At 46.4% G+C, this 19,788-nt stretch overlaps 1 protein-coding gene across 3 annotated transcripts in view; it reads left to right on the forward strand.

The window, feature by feature from the left end:
* The window catches only part of UBE2D4 (ubiquitin conjugating enzyme E2 D4 (putative)), a 208,269-nt gene that overhangs the window by 153,564 nt on the left and 34,917 nt on the right, over positions 1-19,788 (forward strand). The gene's annotated exons all lie outside the window — the stretch shown is intronic.

A 19,788-nucleotide genomic window follows, 5' to 3' on the forward strand; every position in this document is an offset into this window, starting at 1 on the left:
TATTTTTTCTCTAAAAACGTAATATTTCTCTATTTAAAGTTGCCTCCCTGCCTTAGCAGCCCCAAACAGCACTTTTCAGTGCTACATAAAAAAGGAGAAAAAATTAAGAACATATATTTTTTCTCACAATGTCTGGAAAGAAGAAATCTACAGTCAGTGGATTCAAGGACTGTGTTTGTGGCAGGATAATCTCCATTACAATGGGCACAAACTGCTACCACAGCCTTGGACTGGACCAAGAGCAGGCCAGTTATTACAACTGCAGATGGATATCCCCAATTACTCACAAATCCAGGGCCTGGAAAATGGAAGAACTGCATAAGTCACTTAGAAGCCACAGTCAGTCCTCCTTCTGAAGCCAGTCTAGTCTGCCTCTCGGGAATCAAGTTGAGCATGAGCTCCACGAAAGTATCTCCCCCTTTGGCGGGACAGGCTGAATTGTTAGGGTCAAGTAAGCGACATGTATTGAAAAAGAAGCATCATCATTCTGCAGAGCTGCCAGTGCACAGAAAGCACCGAAGTACATGAGCACATGGTGCATTGGTGCCATCAACACAAAAATTCAAAGCAATCGATGTCAACACAAACATTTTTTATGCACTCGATGCGTTGAGCCCTGGATCGTGAATTGTATCGATCCTCAACACATGTACCACCAAGTCATATGTCAGTGCTTCCAACACAACTATATACTGACTTACACAAAAGTTTAATGGAAGCAAAGGAGAATATGATACCTGTATCCCACCAATTGCTAGATCCTTTGCACCAACATAATTAATAAAACAAGGGTTTCATCTGGAGACTCCAGAGCCCGTTTTCTTTCTGGTATCTCTCATATCTAATTGGTCTACAGTTCAAATTCTGCAGAGCCCAGAAGATGTATAGGATTCCATACTTGCATCAGAAGAGGATTTTCCACCACCCTCAGAGGATGCATCAGCCTATTGACCAAATAGCGCAGTTGGTGAAGGATTTCTTTAACTCTATGGTGGCTAAAGAAAAAGAGAGCACTTTGAAACCTCTACTTTCTAGGATATCAGATCTACTTACATGAGAAGCAGTCCCAATATCTCCAGTTCAGTTAACTATTTAATTCGAATCCTTGCCAGGGCGTTCTAGCCCACAGCAGTAACTTGCAGCGGAGTCCAGCCAATCAAAGGTTGTATACTAGCTTTTCATATTCAATGTATTGTGTTACTTATGTTCTTCCCAAAGCTACACACACTCATGAAAGTTAAAAAGCTCTTCATACCTTAGACTGTAAAAGGGCACTGGTTTACTACAAGAGAAGAACTCTGTCTCATCATCCTGCTTCTCAGCTTTTTATCTCCTATGATCCTAACAGACTAGGCATAACAGTGGCCAAATGTACATTGTCCAACTAGCTAGCAGACTGCATTGCATACTGCTACACTCTAGTAGGCTTACAGATCACATATACGATTAAGGCTTATCAAGTCAGAGCCATGAGTGCTTCAGTGGCTCATGTACATGCAGTACTACTTGAAGATATATGCAAAGATGCAACGTGTCTTTAGTGCACGCCTTTGCATCTGATTACTGTCTGGACAATCTCTCAAAGACTAACAGTAAATTCAGACAAGCAGTTTTGCATAGCCTGTTCATCCAGTAGTTTACTCTCCACATTGGGGTCTGGGTTGCTTACTCGGTAAATATTCCAGTGCAAACCTCAGTTTGGGACTCCTTACATGTCATGGCTAATTCAACTCTGCTTATAGACGGAAAAAGCAAGTTTCCTTGATGTAAAAGTTGTTTTTCGGAGATAGGATGAATTAGCCATGCTAAATAACCACTTGCCACCCTTTAGAGACAACTACTATCTCTCAACCTAGCTTGATGGACTCTCTACCTGGGTAACATCAAGCTAGGTTGAGAGACCTATTGCCTCCCTCACATCATTAGCTAAACTAATAGAATCTGCAGTTTTACGTCAACTTTCTGACTTTCTATCCGAAAATAACATTCTCCACATTAACCAGCACGGCTTCAGAAAGGGACACTCTACAGAAACACTTCTCCTATCTACCTTTGACACATTATTCCGGGCATTTGATTCATATACAGAGTACATTATAGTATTTTTAGATATCTCAGCAGCATTTGATACGGTCGATCACCAAATTCTCATCTCAGGCCTACAAGCAATAGGCATCACTGGAACAGTATTAAGTTGGTTTTCATCTTTTCTCACAGATCGTCCTCAGCAAGTTAATATTAACCATCAATCTTCTACCCCCTACACAATCCCATCCGGCGTTCCCCAAAGATCTTCATTATCTCCCATATTATTTAATATATATCTCCTTCCGCTTTGTCATATTTTATCATCACTCAACCTACAATTCAAAATTTATGCAGACGACATTCAATTTCTGGTCCCCTACAAAACTTCCTGGTCCGATACTCTATCTTTAGTTTCACTCTATCTTTCCACCATTAACTCTTGGCTATCTCATAATCGTTTAAAATTAAATCCATCAAAAACTGAATTAGTCCATTTAACATCCATTACAGATTCCTCTATAGGCCCACCATCTCATTTCACTTTCAATGGCTCAACCATCCCAATTAACTGCCATGCCATAAATCTAGGTGTAACCATAAATACAGACTTATCTATGAAACAACAAATTTCCTCCCTAACAAAGAAATCATTCTACAAATTACAGCTTCTGAAACGTCTTCGTCCTCTTCTTTTCTATCGTGATTTCAGGACTGTTCTACAATCTCTTATATTTTCTGGTCTAGACTATTGTAACGCTCTATATCTAGGTCTATCTGACTCATCAATTCACCCGCTACAATTAGTTCAAAATAGTGCAGCTCGCTTATTATCCGGTACCTCCATTCGCAATCACATTACACCTATCTTACATTCCCTTCACTGGTTACCCATAAAATACAGGATAAAATACAAAGTAATCTCAATCATTCATAGTTTAATTTACAACTCTACATCCACTTGGCTTTGCACCTTACTCCGCATTTACAAACCCACCCGACACTTAAGATCACTTACTCAAAATCTCTTAGACATTCCATCACCACGACAGGCCAGATTAGATATCACCAGGAAAAGAGCTTTTTCTGTTGCAGGACCATCTCTCTGGAACTCTTTACCCAACCCACTCCGTTTAATATCAAATCCTCATCATTTCAAAAAGGCTTTAAAAACATTCTTTTTTCAACAAGCATTTAACATTCCCACTAAACATCTCCCCGATCAAAAATGAAACTCCATCCCCTAATTTTCTCTCATCAGATACATACTACATTATCGTCTCTCTTCTATTATCCCATCCATGTTCTTTCTAGGACATTACAATTCGATAAGTTGCTACCCCCCCCCCTCTCCTCCCCCCTCCATCCCTTTTACCCTCCCTACTCTTTACCCATGGCATGTTACCATTATTATTATTTTGTTATTTAATAATTTGTTTTAGCTAACATTTATCTAGCTATTTAGTTAAATTTATGTATTTTAAAGTTTATTTTAGTTATATTTTATTTTTACTTTATTTTAACATATTGTAAACCGTTTTGATAAAATTTTATTTTAAAAAGCGGTATATAAATACTTTTAAATAAATAAAATAAATAAATAAAATAAACATCAAGCTAGGTTGAGAGAACATTGCCCAAATTTCATCTTGGAGTGAGTTTCCTCACTCCAAAGGCCAGCAAATCTTCACAAGAGACCACTGTTCTGTTCGTAGGTATCACGTAGAATGTCAAAGTGGCCCCTAACCCCCTACACTCTTCCCTAATCCCCACCTCGAGTTACTAGGTGGCCCTACCATAGGGATACAAATACCTACCTATGGTCCATGATATTATGGCCAGTCTCTCCCAGTCTCTCTCTCTCTCATGTCTGGCACTTCAAAGCAGATTACATTCAGGTACTGTACTAAACCTTCTCCCAGTAGGAATATAATCTACCACAAAAAAAATAAAGCTGTGAGAAAAGGTGCCTTTGTGCATTTATCAAAATCACTTATCCCCATTTATCAAAATCACTTATCCCCATGCTAAAAAGTTTAGTAATATCATAATAGCATCTGTGTAAGATCAGCCGTGTGTCTCACGGTATTCAGTGTTGCTTTCTCCTCACAGTTTTTGTAAGTGATTTTTTTTTCCTAGAACTACAGCTGTTTTTCTTTCCCTTACCTTATGGTAGTTTTATTTTACATTTTCTTTTCCACTGTCAGCCAGCCACATGGTGGGTCTTAGTCGCTGTGCAACCTGGCAGAGTCTAATACTATCCCTTATTAAACAAATACTGCACCTGCAGTTTGATATATGTGTCCTCTCCTTGCTCCGTCTGTTTTTTGTACCTTGGTCATGTGCTGGCAGGACTGACAGAAAGCAGTCCATGGGTGATCTGTGTAGGCTGCTGAGCCTGGGGACTCCTCTGAGTTCTACCCGGGGAGGTGTTCCATGTTGTTTCACCAATCGATCAGAATCTATGGAGGTTCAAACAGTGAAGAGATGGAGGACCACACCATTCCTGTGTGTGTGTGGGGGGGGGGGGGGAGAGAGAGAGTTCATCTTCCCCACATTCAAAGAAAGTAGTCTTCATGGGTAGGAGCCCTAGTTGATGTAGCCTCCCCTCCTGCTTGCCTGTGATGGCAGTACAGTCTCCTTGTGAAAGAGGATGAGCAGGAGCCTAGGCAAGCAGCTTGCTGCTGCACCTTTGGTGCCATGTCCGCGCACATCTGTGACTAGTGCACCAATGATCTGACATATCAGAACTGCGTCAGGGACCTGGTGTGCCATTCAGCGCCATGGTCACCCTTGACAGTGTCGAGGTATCGAGGGTGCCCTGGAACCATCGAGGTGCATGATTGTCCTCAATGCCATAAGGGTCTCCAAGACACCACAATCAAGTGGTTCAAATCCTACCTCTCAAACAGATCTTACATCGTCAAGATGAACTCATCTGAATCCTCACAAGTGCCCCTCACTCATGGAGTCCCACAAGGTTCTTCCCTATCATCAACCCTCTTCAACATATACCTCATCCCACTATGCAAATACCTATCAGAGGCAAACCTCACCTACTTTGTCTATGCAGACGACATACAAATATTACTCCCCATAAACAACTCCATTCAACTCACTATGGAAAAATGGAACAAACTCAGCTCAAACTTATCCCACTTACTATCTCAATTATCACTATGTCTCAACCAAGCCAAAACAGAAATCATTCACATCCACGATGACCATCCCTCCTATCCACTCATGTGCACCCTCTCTGACCACCCAGGAAACTCAATCAACCCGGGAGTGCCACAAATCTCACAAACCTCACTCACGCCATCCACAAGAAACCTAAGCGTAACAATTGACAGCCAACTCAACTTTAAACAACACATCTCCAATACAATCAAAGATGGATTCTTCAAACTGCAGACACTAAAAAAACTCAAACCCCTTCTCCAAGAGCACGATTTCCGAACAGTCCTCCAATCAATTATCTTGTCAAGACTCGACTACTGCAACTCCCTCCTCCTCGGACTACCAGAAATACACATCAAACCCCTCCAAGTTCTACAGAACGCTGCCACCAGAATCATCTCTAACAACAAAAAATCCCCTCACATCACACCCACGCTCAAAGAACTCCACTGGCTACCCATTACACAAAGAATCCAGTATAAAACCCTCACCCTCATGCACAAAAAAATAAACAACAACAAAATGGACTGGCTAAACAACGGAATACAACCTTACCCCACTCAAAGAACTCTCAGATCCACCAACACTGGACTCCTAGCCGTCCCCAATCTCAAAACTGCACACCTCAACGTCACCCGCAAACGAGCCATAACAATAGCGGGCCCCACCTTATGGAACACCCTCCCCACCTGTCTCAGAAACGAACCTTCACTGCAAGTCTTCAAAAAACACCTCAAAACATGGCTATTTTTAAAAGCTTTCCCACCCGACACATAACCCGCCCAATCGCACCATCCACTCCATGCCCCCTCCACAAGCATCTCGCCCCACACCTTTCCCTCCCTACACAAGCATCTCACACCACCCTTTCCCTCCTTATCACTACCTTCCTCCCACACATCCCTTTCTCTCCCCTCCCCCCTCTACACTCCCTGCTCATCAACAAGCCATTTATGTACATATGTTATATACTATAGTCTAATGTTCCATGTACTCCTGTTAGTTCTGTTACAACTTGTTATATTTATTACCATGTTATAATGTAAAATATTCTTGTTATATTTATTACCATGTTATAATGTAAAATATTCTTATATCTATTTAATACCATGTTATAATGTAAAATAGGGCTGTTATCACCCTATTCCTTTAGTTATCTGGAAACCGATGTGATATCTCGATCGAATGTCGGTATACAAAAGAAATAAATAAATAAATAAATAAATCCACAGTGTTTATCCCATGCCCCTTTGAATTCCTTCACTGTTTTCATCTTCACCACCTCCTCCGGAAGGGCATTCCATACATTTACATTCTGTGAAGAAATTGTTACAGTTTTGGCTGCAGTGCAACCGCCTCACCACCAGGGGTCCCTCTAGTGCTGGCTTTCCGGACAGGCCCAGTCCATCTTATCTGTCCACTCTGTGCTCTGGGTGTGTCCTTATAACCCTGCCTGACAGTTGCCTCGGTGCTTCGGCATCGAGCTCACCTGGGCTCCCTGCTCTAGCCTTGCGCGGCCTTCGGGCCTCCTTCCTCGTTGTTCTCACCTGGCCTACGGGCCTTCTGACCTGCTTGTTCTGCTTACGGTGTGTGGCCTACGGGCCTTCTGTCTGTGTATGTGGAGCCTACGGGCCTTCTGACCTGCCTTGCCCCGCTTATGGTGTGTGGCCTACGGGCCTTCTGTGTGTGTGTGGCCTACGGGCCTTCTGACCTGCCCTGCTCTGCTTATGGTGTGTGGCCTACGGGCCTTCTGTCTGTGTGTGTGGAGCCTATGGGCCTTCTGACCTGCCTTGCCCCGCTTATGGTGTGTGGCCTACGGGCCTTCTGTGTGTGTGTGGCCTACGGGCCTTCTGACCTGCCCTGCTCTGCTTATGGTGTGTGGCCTACGGGCCTTCTGTCTGTGTGTGTGGAGCCTACGGGCCTTCTGACCTGCCTTGCCCCGCTTATGGTGTGTGGCCTACGGGCCTTCTGTGTGTGTGTGGCCTACGGGCCTTCTGACCTGCCTTGCCCCGCTTATGGTGTGTGGCCTACGGGCCTTCTGTGTGTGTGTGGCCTACGGGCCTTCTGACCTGCCTTGCCCTGCTTACTGTGCCCTGACCCAGCCTGAACTTAGACTCTGCTCATTGCCGCCTGCCCTGACCCAGCCTGAACTTAGACTCTGCTCATTGCCGCCTGCCCTGACCCAGCCTGAACTTAGACTCTGCTCATTGCCGCCTGCCCTGACCCAGCCTGAACTTAGACTCTGCTCATTGCCGCCTGCCCTGACCCAGCCTGAACTTAGACTCTGCTCCTTGCCGCCTGCTCTGACCCAGCCTGAACTAGACACTGCTTATTGCTGCCTGCCTTGACCCAGCCTGGAACCAGACACTGTTTCTAGCTTCCTGTCTCTCTCCACCTGGAGCCACCCTGCTGGGTGGTGTTCACGCCTCCTGACCGGAGCCCAAGCGTAACAGAAATATATTCTGATATTGGTTGTGAGTCATCCTCCCTGGAGTTTCATTTCATGATCTCTAGTTTTATTGATCTCTTTCCAATGGAAAAGGTTTGATGATTCTCCCAGGACAAGCAGGATGGTAGTCCTCACATATGGGTGATGTCATCAGGCGGAGCCCTATTACGGAACACTTTTGTCAAAGTTTCTAGAAACTTTGACTGGCAATCTGAGCATACCCAGCATGCCATGATCCCTGTGTCCACAGGGGTCTCCCTTCAATCTCTTTTTTTCCGCGCTGCAGTTTGCCTCACTTTTAGGAGCTCTGTGAGATTTGTCTCACAACTTTTCCTCACGAAAACACTTGAAGTTTTACTTTACAAATAATTTCCCTACACGGGTCTCCCTTTGCTTACATTTCATCAACGCTCAGTGAGTACTATGCCCTGTTCTTCGGTTAGTTCCTGTCACCTCACTATCGGTTCCCCCGGGTTACCAACCAAATTGCGGCCCTCTTTTCTCCCTATGTCTATCACCCTTGGTCTGCCCCACGATGCTTGCGAGTGTCCTTGCTGCGATCTTCCGTCGGGGCTAGAGGGATTGGGACGTCCACAGTTCCCATTGCGGTCCCGTCGATGCTGTCCATGCCCCCATCGATGCTCCATCGATGCCTCCGTTGATACCATCAGTGCTTCTGTCGATGCCTTCGATTCCGTCGAATCTATCGAAGCCGCCATCGATACCTCCATAGATGTCCTCGACTAAAGAAAACGCTCCATACTTCGGGTTCTCAACCAGAGCCCCATGCAATCCTTGGGCGAGAAACAATGCCAGGAGCAGTATAGACATGGTGACCGTCAGTCACCAATGCCATCCATGTCATCGGTGGCATCTTCCTCTGTGCTGGAGAATGACCGGGCTGAGCACCGAGGGAAACATAGTTACTGCCATGGTAACCGTCGCCAACGCCATTCTGGACATCGGTGGCAGTTTCCTCGGTGCTGGAGAATGACCAGGCCGAGCACCGAGGGAAACATCGTCGCCGGCACCAACGGTTCCGCGTTCGGTGCCAGCACTGATACCGCACTAGCATCAATGTCCATTGAGCCAGTTGCGAAGCGGGCCCAGGTACAAGAGTCTCCATGCTCCTCTGTACCCGAGGCATTCCCCACCGACACCTGTGCCGGGAACTGAGCTACCACAGATTCATGTGGAAGTGCCACTAACGCCTAGCTGCGCTACCTATACCAGCTTCCAGGGAGGAGCTGGACGTCCTCATCCGTCAGGCTGTCCTCGATGCCTTCCGGAATGTACTAACACCGGAGCCATAGATATTCGCACCGTTGTGGCACCTACCAACAATAGCCTAAGTCATCGATGCCAACTTGTCCTTCTGAGCCTCCACAGACCCCTATTCCTATCCTGGGATCCTCGAAGGGCGATGGGCACTCTAATCCTGCTTCGGCACCGATCCCATCAAGACCTAAGTAAAGGACATGTCTGAAACCATCCCTTTCGACCTGGTCACTAAAAAGGACCAGAAGTTTTCAAAAGGATCTAGGTCATAACATCTTCCAAGAACCATATTGGTGTCACATATTGCTATTTACCAGCTATATTTGACACAACACCAAGGGAACCTCTCTGCCATCCACATGAAATTGGAGCAGCATGTGATTGTTTTGAAACGTCCTCCCGTTGCCAGCAACAGGACTCCGTACTAGATGGTAACCTGGCTTACGGCCCCTGATTTACGGCCCGAAGTCCAAGATAAACTAGCTGATCTGCCATGCACCGCAGATAATTTCTTTGTGCACAAGATCCAGCAGACAGTGGCTCAATTGCAAGACCACCGTGAGACCCTGCGACAGCTCTCTACATTTCTTGCACAGCAAGAGGGATGCTAGAAGGACCTTTTAACGCTCACGCTCCCGCATGAGACCAACTGATATCCAGATCACACCAGCTCCACCAGTCGGGCAGGCTCCTGGATTTTTCAACCTTGCCAGAGAACAGAACAGTCCATCCCACTGAGGACCAGGGCTCAGGATATACCGTTCCCTGGACGCAACAAGGAAGAGGATTTTAATCCCGCTATTTCCTACTTTCAAAGAAAACAGGCGACCTCCGCCCATCCTGGACCTCAGAAATCTCAACAAATTTCTTCAGAAAGAAAAGTTCAGAATGGTGTCTCTCGGCACCATGCTTCTCTTACTACAACAAGGGGGTTGCCTCTATTCTCTGGACTTTCCATACGCTTCACAGTGAGTCAACAACATTTTCAATACCAAGTTCTGCTATTCGAACTAGCTTCGACAACTTGTGTATTTCACCAAATGCCTAGCAGGACTGCCGCTCATCTACAAAGAACAACAGCATTCACGCATTTCCTTACTTGGACAACTGCCTAATAAGGAGTCAATCCAAACAAGGAACTCTAAATTCTCTAAGACTTACTATAAATCTACTACATTTGGCTGGGAATTCTGATCAACTACCATAAATCCCATATGGAGTAGATCTGGGCACTACAGTCGCAATGGCCTTCCTGCCCAACAACTGCGCAGACATCCTATCAAATTGTCTACATCTCTGCGTGCAAGCAACATAGCCTCAGTCCATCAATTCTTCCATTGCTAGGCCACATGGTTTCCACGATTCCCGTCCCTCCTATGGCCGGACTAGCCATGAGAAAAACTTAGTGGATTTTAAAATTTCAGTGGCTCTAAGCCGTTCAACCGCTTTTGTCCCTGATCCATATCACCGATCCAGTAACCAAATCCTCAGATGATCTTGGCCACGGTCGCATCCAACTTGGGTTGGAGAGCTCGTATCAACACCCTCCAAACCCAAAATGCATAGACTCTGCTCCATGAAAAGTCTCAGATCAACTTCCTGGAGCTTCGAGCCATGCATTATGCCCTTTATGCCTTCAAACACTGCCTCTCACACAAAACTTTGTGGATATAGACAGACAACATATTAGCAATGTGATACTCGAACAAGGACGCACAGGCTCTTATCTGCTCTGCCAGAAAGCCATGCAGTTATGGGCCTGGGCCCTTGCACACTCCATGCATCTCCGGGCCACTTATCTAACAGGCATACTGAACATACTAACAGACCATCTCAATCAATGTCTCCATCCCCACAAGTGGTCTCTGAATCCATGTGTAGTGAGCAAAATCTTCTAGCGCTGAGGTCAACCAACCATCGACCTCTTGTGTCTGAATTGAACCACAGAGTGGACAGATTCTTCTCCCTACACAGGCATCGAAATGCGTTAGCCATTGGTGCCTTTGCTTGCCCCTGCAACAAAGGCCTCCTATAGGCGTCTCTTCCGATACCGCTCATAGCCAAAACTCTCGTGAAGCTACAGCAGGACAGGTTTTCAATGATTCTCATAACCCCGTACTGGCCTCGACAAGTATGCTTCCCCATACTTCTCTACCTATTACTCCGGTTATCAATTCGCCTGCCCACAGGTCAACCTCATAACACAGACTCACTGATATTCTCAGGTACTTGTAGTTTCATGACAACCTTCCACACGTAAATCTTACCATTCGAAATGGGCAAGATTTATCAAATGACATGCACAAAAAGGTATTGGCCCCTTTTTTCCTGCCCCACTCCAACTTTATTGGGCTATCTAGGATACCTTTCGGATTCTGGTCCCCAGCCATCCTCCATACCGGTACACCTCAGTTCCATCTCAGCGTACCACCAGGGAGTAGAGGATGCCCTGTTAACGGCTCAACCCCTTGAGTCGGCTTATCATGGGTTTTCTACAACTTAAGCCTCGTCTACAATCACCGGTTACGGAATGGGGCCTAAATGTAGTGCTTACAAGGCTCATGCGTTCCCCGTTCGAGCCTTTGCATTCCTATAACATTACAATTCTAACATGGAAAATTCTTTTCCTCGTAGCCATCACCTCTGCTAAAAGGATCAGTGAGTTACAAGCCCTTGTTGCATACTCACCCGACACTAGGTTCCTCCGTGACTGAGTGGTCCTCCGTACTCACCGTAACTTTCTTCTTAAAGTGGACACATCCTCTCACCTTACTCAGTCTATAGTCTGCCCACTCTTTCCCAAGGCCTCACTCTCACCAGGGCGGGAGGGTTTTTGCACTCCTTGGACTGTAAGCATGCACTTGCATTCTATCTAGACCGCACTGCACTCCATAGGAAATCCACTCAACTCTTAACTTCTTTGAGAAAGACAAGCTGCAAGTTCCAGTGGGCAAACAAACTCTCTCCAACTGGCTAGCTGACTGTATCGAATTCTGCTGTGAGGAAACAGGCCTTCCTCTCCAGGGGTGAGTGCAGGCACGTTTTGAAAAGGCCATGGCAACATCAGTAGCACACTGTCGTTCAGTACCAATTGCCAACATCTGCTAGCCCGTGACATGGAGCTCTCTTCACACATACACAGCCCTCTACTACTTAGATAAGGAAGTCCGTCAAGACTCTGCCTTTTGCAAATCTGTCTTGCAAAACTTTGTTTCAGTATAATCCCCAACTTCTTCCACAACCACCTGCTGTGATTTCAGGCTACCTCATCATTGCCAATAGCATCCCAGTTATTGTGCCTGCTGTACGAGTTGTCTGCTATTGGCCTGTTGTAATATGAGCAAGCCTGTAGCTTGCTAATCACCCATCTGTGAGGACTACCATCCTGCTTGTCCTGGTAGAAAGCAGAGTTGCTTACCCTGTAACAGGTGTTCTCCCAGGACAGCAGGATGTAGTCCTCATGAAACCCACCCGCCACCCTGCGGAGTTGGGTCCGCTTACGTTTTCTTATTTTATTTCTTCGCTCGCATTTTTTGCTACAAACGAGACTGAAGGGAGACCCCTGTGGACACAGGGATCATGGCATGCTGGGCATGCTCAGTGTGCCAGTCAAAATTTCTAGAAACCTTGACAAAAGTGTTCCGTAATAGGGTTCCGCCTGATGACGTCACCCATATGTGAGGACTACATCCTGCTGTCCTGGGAGAACACCTGTTACAGGTAAGCAACTCTGCTTTCCTTTTTGTATGCAGTATCAGTTCTTTAATACAGCGAACTTCCTCTTTAATTTTTGTTTATTACTTATTGACTCTATTGACTTGTGCCAGATTCTTAATAGGAGTCATTGCATAGCTGAAATCCTGCATCTGATAATATAATGTGCAAGTTAGCAGCTGTCACTGGGCCAAGTGCACAAAGACAGGCAAATATAGAAACTGAACTGCCAGCAAATGTTTGTCATTTATAAATCCCTATGGATGAAACTTTAGAGCAAAAAATAACCAGAATATGCTGAACCAACGGTAGGAATAGAACCAGCAGGTAGGAGGGAAACGGAGAAGACGAGGTGCTGAAAAGCAAAAAAAATACACCAGTGTTTAGCTTGTAGTAGAAAGATGTACTTCCTTGTAATAATAGATCCATCACTTATGAGATTCTTTAGTTTATTTGTAAGGAAACTATGAGTTTAGATCAGTAATTCAATATAGCCAAAATTTGGTGTGTTAAATTGCTTTGCTGTAAGTGCATAGCAGAACCTTTTAAGGATTTTAGATAGTGCTGGGGAGGAGCCGGCTATCTAGATACATGTGGGTACCAATAACAAAGGAAAGTACAGGAGGGAGGTTCTGGAACCTGATTTTAAGTAGAAATCCAGAACCTCCAAGGTAGCATTTTCAGAAATGCTCCCCATTCCTCATGCAGGACACCAGAGACAGGCAGATCTCCAGAGCCTCAAGGTGTGAATGAGATGGTGCAGGGCAGAGGGTTTTAGGTTTGTTAGGAACTGGGCATCATTTTGGGGCAAGGAGGGGTCTTTTCCTAAAGAATGGGCTCCATCTTAACCAGAGTGGAACCAGGCTGTTGGCACTAACCTTTAAAAAGGAGATAATGCAGATTTTAAACTAGGTGATGGGGGAAGCTGATAGTTGCTCAGAAGTACATCATTCTGAACTATGCATCTTTGAAAGATACTAACAGAACAAGCTGTTAGCATCGCCGACCGGGACCGGGTGTCATGGCCGCCGGCTGCGGCGGGCCGCAATCAGGGCCAGGCCGGCGGTCGTGAATAAAATAAATACCTGAAGCGTCAGGCATCGTCGAGGGCTCCTGCGGTTGCAGGCAGCCCCCCTCAGCTTCTGTGGCCGCTGCCACGGCCAGGCTCGGCAGCATGGTTCCTCGCGCGCTTCGGCTCCTCCCCCTCTGCCTTCACTAAGAGCCGCGCGCACAGCTGAGGATTACTCTTAAAGGAGCCATGACAGGAAATAGTCATGGCTCCCCCTGAGACTCCTCCCCTGACTTCCGCTACTTAAGGCAAGTTCTGATCCTCAGACCTTGCCTTGGTATCAAGGTTCCTGGCTGAGTTTGGCTCAGAGCTTCTTGTCCTTGGTTCTTCATCCCGCTCTGCTTCCCTGCTCCGTGGATTGACTCTTGGCTTCTGACTTCTGGACTGGTATTCGTGTTTCCCTGGCTTGATCCTGGTACGGCTTGCGACCCTTCTCCTGACTTCTCCTGGACTGGCTTCGGACCCTTCTCCTGTTTTGATCCTGGCCTGGACTTTGACCCTTCTTGTGTACTGAATACTCGGACCGGCTTTGGACTATTCTGTGACTCCGTCCTCAAGACTACTACAACCTGCTGGAGTCGCCGGCCATCTGGAACCCACGACCCGCAGGAGACGCCTGCATCCAGACCTTTCTTCAGTTCAAGGGAGTCTCCTAAGTCCCAGCGGCCAGGTCCCTACAGGCTTCTCCTGGGGGGATCTCGAGCTTCCAGGGCAAAGTCTTCATTCTACAGCTACGGCATTTGGCCTTGCCCTTCAATGGTAGAGATCCAAGGGGATCATTTTCCTTTTAGGTAGCGCTGACTCTACCTCGGAACAGGGGTCCACCTTCAGATTCATAACCCAAGCAAATTAGGGCATCCCAGTAGAGAGGTTTCAATAAATGCTAAAGTGGATCAGGTGCCTTTAAGTAAAGATCAGAAAGATTCCAAATTATCCCTGTCAACTGATAAACAGGTTATTAATACAAACAAAAAACATACTTTGAAATATATGTATACAAATGCTAGAAGTCTAAAAAAATAAAATGGGAAAGTGTTTAGCACTGGATGAGGAGGTAGATATAATTAGCATCTCAGCGACATGGTGGAAATAGGATAACCAATGGGACACTGTGATACCAGACTACAGATTATATCAAAATGATAGGATAGATGAAATTGGTAGAGTGGCGGCACTATATATTAAAGAGGGCATTGCATCAAACAGGATAAAAGTTCTGCAGAAATGAAATGCAATGTTAAATCTTTATGGATAGAAACTCCAGGTGAAAAGAGAAATTAAATATCAGTGGGAATGAATTACCATCCACCTGGCCAGAATGAACTAGCAGACAATGAAATGCTAAAAGAAATTAGGGAAGTTAACAAAATCAGCAGCACAGTAATAATGGGTGTTCCCTGTACATACCCGGATCAGTCCAGACCATGGATTATGCCTCCCTTCCAGCAGGTGGAGACAGAGAAAAACTTGAAAGGCACCCTCACTTAACCTGGTGTGCCTCCTGCATCCCTTCAGTATTTCTCTGTCTCCAGTAGATGGAGGTGGTGCAAACCCTGCAGTCTTGTCCTGTTTCTGGGGTGTAGGCTATCCCTTAAAATAACTAAAAGTGAACTAGCCATATAAAGTTTTGAATCAAGCAAGTTTAAAAAAACTAAGAGAAGAAGTTCTTCTGCAGCAGGGAGTGTTTCCCAATCCTCCCGGGCGGTTAATAGATCCTGCGGGGTCATCCCCTCTGGTGGCAGGTTATTGGATCTGGGGTTGGTAACCCCGCGGGGCTCCAGTCAGGTAAGGAGCTAGGGAAGGGATTACCGGTGGTCTGGTCCCTCTCTTACCTCAGTGTTTGGGAAAAAAAAAAAATCGAAATTTTTGAAAATGTTTTTTTTGGTGAGCTGCAATCCAGGACCCCTCCCTGTCTGAATTGCCGCATTTTCGACAAATTTTGCTGCGTTTTTGCCGAGTTTTGGGCTGTTTTTCCCCCTCCACGATGCCGCGGCCATCTTTGTGTGTAACATGTGGAGAATCGTCCGCGCAGCTTTTCCGGGCTGGTATTTGCTCCCGCTGCCTTCCTGGTGGGGAAGGCAGCTCTTTTTCTGGGTCTTCAGCATTTGCTAAGCCTCGAGGGGCTCAAAAACGATCTGCTCCATGGAAGCCTCTGGCTGACCCATTTCCCCTCAATGCAGGGACAGCAGCCATCTTAAACACCTTTGCTGAAGTTCAGGCAAGGGCTATGGGGGCGGGGGAGCTTCCTCCAGCGCTGTCACCGGTCCCTGCCAGTCCTGATGATACTCTTGATCAGGACCAGGATTTTTTTCAGGAGGACCCTGATATCTCAGGAGGAGATGATGTTGATTCTAATTCTTTTTCTTTAGATTTTGTCCTCCTTATGCATAAAGCCTTTTTGGCTTCCAGGTCTCCGCAAGGTGGTGCTTTGTCGGTGAGACCTGCGCAGGGACCCCAAGGTAGCCAAGCGCACGGATGTGCCCGCGGCTCTACGGGTCGCGAAGTTAAAAGGTGCTTTGGCTTCAGGAGGCACAGCTGCTCCAGAGGTTCCAGGCAGTGCGGCTATAGATGCGGGGGCCCCTCCTTTCCCCCCCGCTGGTGGGGGATTGGATGAAGACCAGGGGAAACAGACCCCCTTGGATGGAGAATTAGAACCCCTCATTCCTGCAGTTCTTTCTGAGCTCAGAGTGGAGCTCTCCCTGCATGCTCCGCCGCAGGACTCGATGGACCCAGTCCTGGTGGGTTTGTGATCACCGACCCGGGCTTTTCCTTTCCATCCCATGCTTCAGCAGCTGATGACAAGGGAGTGGGATGCTCCGGATGCGTGTTTGCGGGTTGGTCGGGCCATGGATAAGATTTATCCACTATTAGATTAATCTCTGGAGCTCCTGCGGTCCCCTAAGATAGATGCTTCAGTTTTGACTGTTGTCAAGCAGACCACTATTCCAGTCGTAGGTTCGGCGGCTCTCAAGGATCTTCAGGACTGCAAGCTGGAAGTCCTGCCTATTTTTTTTATTATTTATTTAGCATTTTTATATACCGATATTCAAGTAACATAGTTACCAATCACGTCGGTTTACATTCCAACAATAACAATGACATGAGAATGTCTTACATTAAACCAGGGTAAGCAAACTATGCTTAAGGTAATCAAACTATGCTTAAGCGCATATTTGAAGTGTCGGCCCTGGGTATCCGGGCGGTGGTATGTAGCAGTTATATGCTGCAGGCGAGCCTCCAGGAGAGTCAGAGCAGCGGAACGATTGGAGGCTGCCGTGACATATGGAGCGGATGAACTGTATGACCTGCTCCGCACTTCCTCTCGCACCATGTCGTCAGCAGTGTCAGCAAGGCGTCTTTTGTGGCTCTGAAACTGGTCAGCGGGTGTTTCATCCAAGGCTCAGCTTGGGGCTATTCCGTTTAAATGTGGTTTTTTGTTCGGTGATGATTTGGAGCAGTTGATAAAGTCCCTGGGGGAGAACAAAGTTCACAAGTTACCAGAGGACAGACTGAAACCCTCCAGAAGGTTTCCTTCCTCCCGCTCTCGTTTTTGGGGTCAACGGAGGTTTCGTCAGATCAGGCAACAAGCGGCCGGGCAGCAACAACCGTTGGCCAGAAGCCAAGCCTGGACCATGTCCTTTCGTGGCTGCAGAACCTCCCGGGAGGGTGGTTCTTCCTCCTCTCTCACCTCCAAGATTACACAATGAGATGGGGCCGCCTGTCCCGGTTTTACGAGGCATGGACCAGAATTACTTCCGATCAGTGGGTGCTAAGCATAATAGAACGAGGCTTCGCTTTGGAATATGCTCCACCTCTCCGAGATTTCTACTTGATATCAAACGGCAGATTGTTCGTCAGACTCTCGACCGTCTCCTAGCTCTCAAAACTGTAAAACCGGTCCCTCCAGAACACTGGAGGAAAGGGAGGTACTCCATTTACTTTGTAGTTCCAAAGAAGGAGGGATCCTTCCGACCAATTTGGACCTCAAGAAGGGTAAACAAGTCTCTTAAGATGCCGCACTTTCACATGGAGACTCTGCGTTTTGTCATTGCGGCGGTACGCAAGGGCGAATTCCTGGCCTCTCTGGATCTGATGGAGGCCTACTTGCACATTTCCATTCGTGAGGATCAGCAAAGGTTCCTTCGCTTTATGGTCCTGGGAATGCATTACCAATTCTGCGCGCTACCATTCGGTCTCGTGACCGCCCCCTGTACATTCACCAAAGTCATGGTGGTTGTGGCAGCGGCCCTCCAGAGACAAGGCCTTCTCATTCATCTCTACCTGGACGATTGGCTTATCAGGGTGAAGATGAGAGGTTGCTATGTGGAGGCCATCCACAAGGTGACTGCTCTCCTGGAATCCCTCGTATGGGTAATCAGTCAGGCCAAGAGCAACTTTGTCCCTTCTCAGACATTGGAATTTCTGGGAGCCAGGTTCGACACTGCTATCAGGAAAATTTTTCTCGCGACAGATCGAATGCACAAAATGATTGGGTAAGTTCATTACTTGTTGGCTCTTCCACTGCCCAAGGCCTGGGACTACCTTCAAGTTCTCGGCTCAATGGCATCTACTCTGGAGGTCGTTCCCTGGGCTTTCGCTCATATGAGACCGTTACAACGAGCATTGCTTTCCCAGTGGGATCCCAAGTCAGAGAATTTTCAATTCCCTCTGCCACTCACTGATCACGCCAGGTCCAGTCTTGGGTGGTAGCTTTGCCCACACAACCTGTCTTGAAGGGTGGATTTGGAAGTCCCGAACTGGATAGTGGTGACCACGGATGCCTGTCTCTCCGGCTGGTGAACTGTTTGCTAGTATCTTTCAGTACATAAGAACATAAAAAATTGCCATGCTGGGTCAGACCAAGGGTCCATCAAGCCCAGCATTCTGTTTCCAACAGAGGCCAAACCAAGTTACAAGAACCTGGCAATTACCCAAACACTAAGAAGATCCCATGCCACTGATGCAATTAATAGCAATGGCTATTCCCTAAGTAAATTTGATTAATAGCCATTAATGGACTTCTCCTCCAAGAACTTATCCAAACCTTTTTTGAACCCAGCTACACTAACTGCACTAACCACATCCTCTGGCAACAGATTCCAGAGCTTTGTTATGCGATGAGTGAAAAAGAATTTTCTCCATTAGTCTTAAATGTGCTACTTGCTAACTTCATGGAATGCCCCCTAGTTCTTCTATTATTCGAAAGTGTAAATAACCGATTCACATCTACTCGTTCAAGACCTCTCATGATCTTAAAGACCTCTATCATATCCCCCCTCAACCGTCTCTTCTCCAAGCTGAACAGCCCTAACCTCTTCAGCCTTTCCCCATATGGGAGCTATTCCATCCCCTTTATCATTTTAGTTGCCCTTCTCTGTACCTTCTCCATTGCAACTATATCTGTTTTTTTTAGATGCGGCGACCAGAATCATACACAGTATTCCAGGTGCGGTCTCACCATGGAGCGATATAGAGGCATTATGACATTTTCCATTTTATTAACCATTCCCTTCCTAATAATTCCTAACATTCTGTTTGCTTTTTTGACTGCTGCAGCTCTCTGCTTCAGTGGCAGTGGGAATGAAGAAAAGATGATTTATATTCAGACGACAACCAACAAGGACTGAATTACATAGTCTGGGTAAACAAATAAGCATGGGTGTAGATTGCTTGTTACGGCGGTTACTACCCCGAATCAATTAAGCCTGATACTTCACTTGGAATACATATCCAGCGCAGCGCACTGCTTCAACATCGGGGGGAGATGAAGAAAAGGATTTATATTCAGGCAATCAACATGGACTGAATTGCACAGGCTGGGTAAACAAGCGTGGGAGTAGCTTGCTTATTACGGAGGTTACTACCCCTAACCAATTAGCTAGATATTTCACTTAGATGCAGCTCCAGCACTGCTATCTACATCGATGGTGGGGGTGGAAGGGAAATAGAACCAAAAAGTTACTTATAAGGGCCAAGAGTAACAAGTATGAAAAAAATAAGTGTGAAAGCTTGCTGGGCATACTGGATGGGCCGTTTGGTCTTCTTCTGCGGTCATTTCTATGTTTCCATGTTT

This window comes from Rhinatrema bivittatum, chromosome 5 (genome assembly GCF_901001135.1).
Source record: "Rhinatrema bivittatum chromosome 5, aRhiBiv1.1, whole genome shotgun sequence".
Lineage (NCBI taxonomy): Eukaryota > Metazoa > Chordata > Amphibia > Gymnophiona > Rhinatrematidae > Rhinatrema > Rhinatrema bivittatum.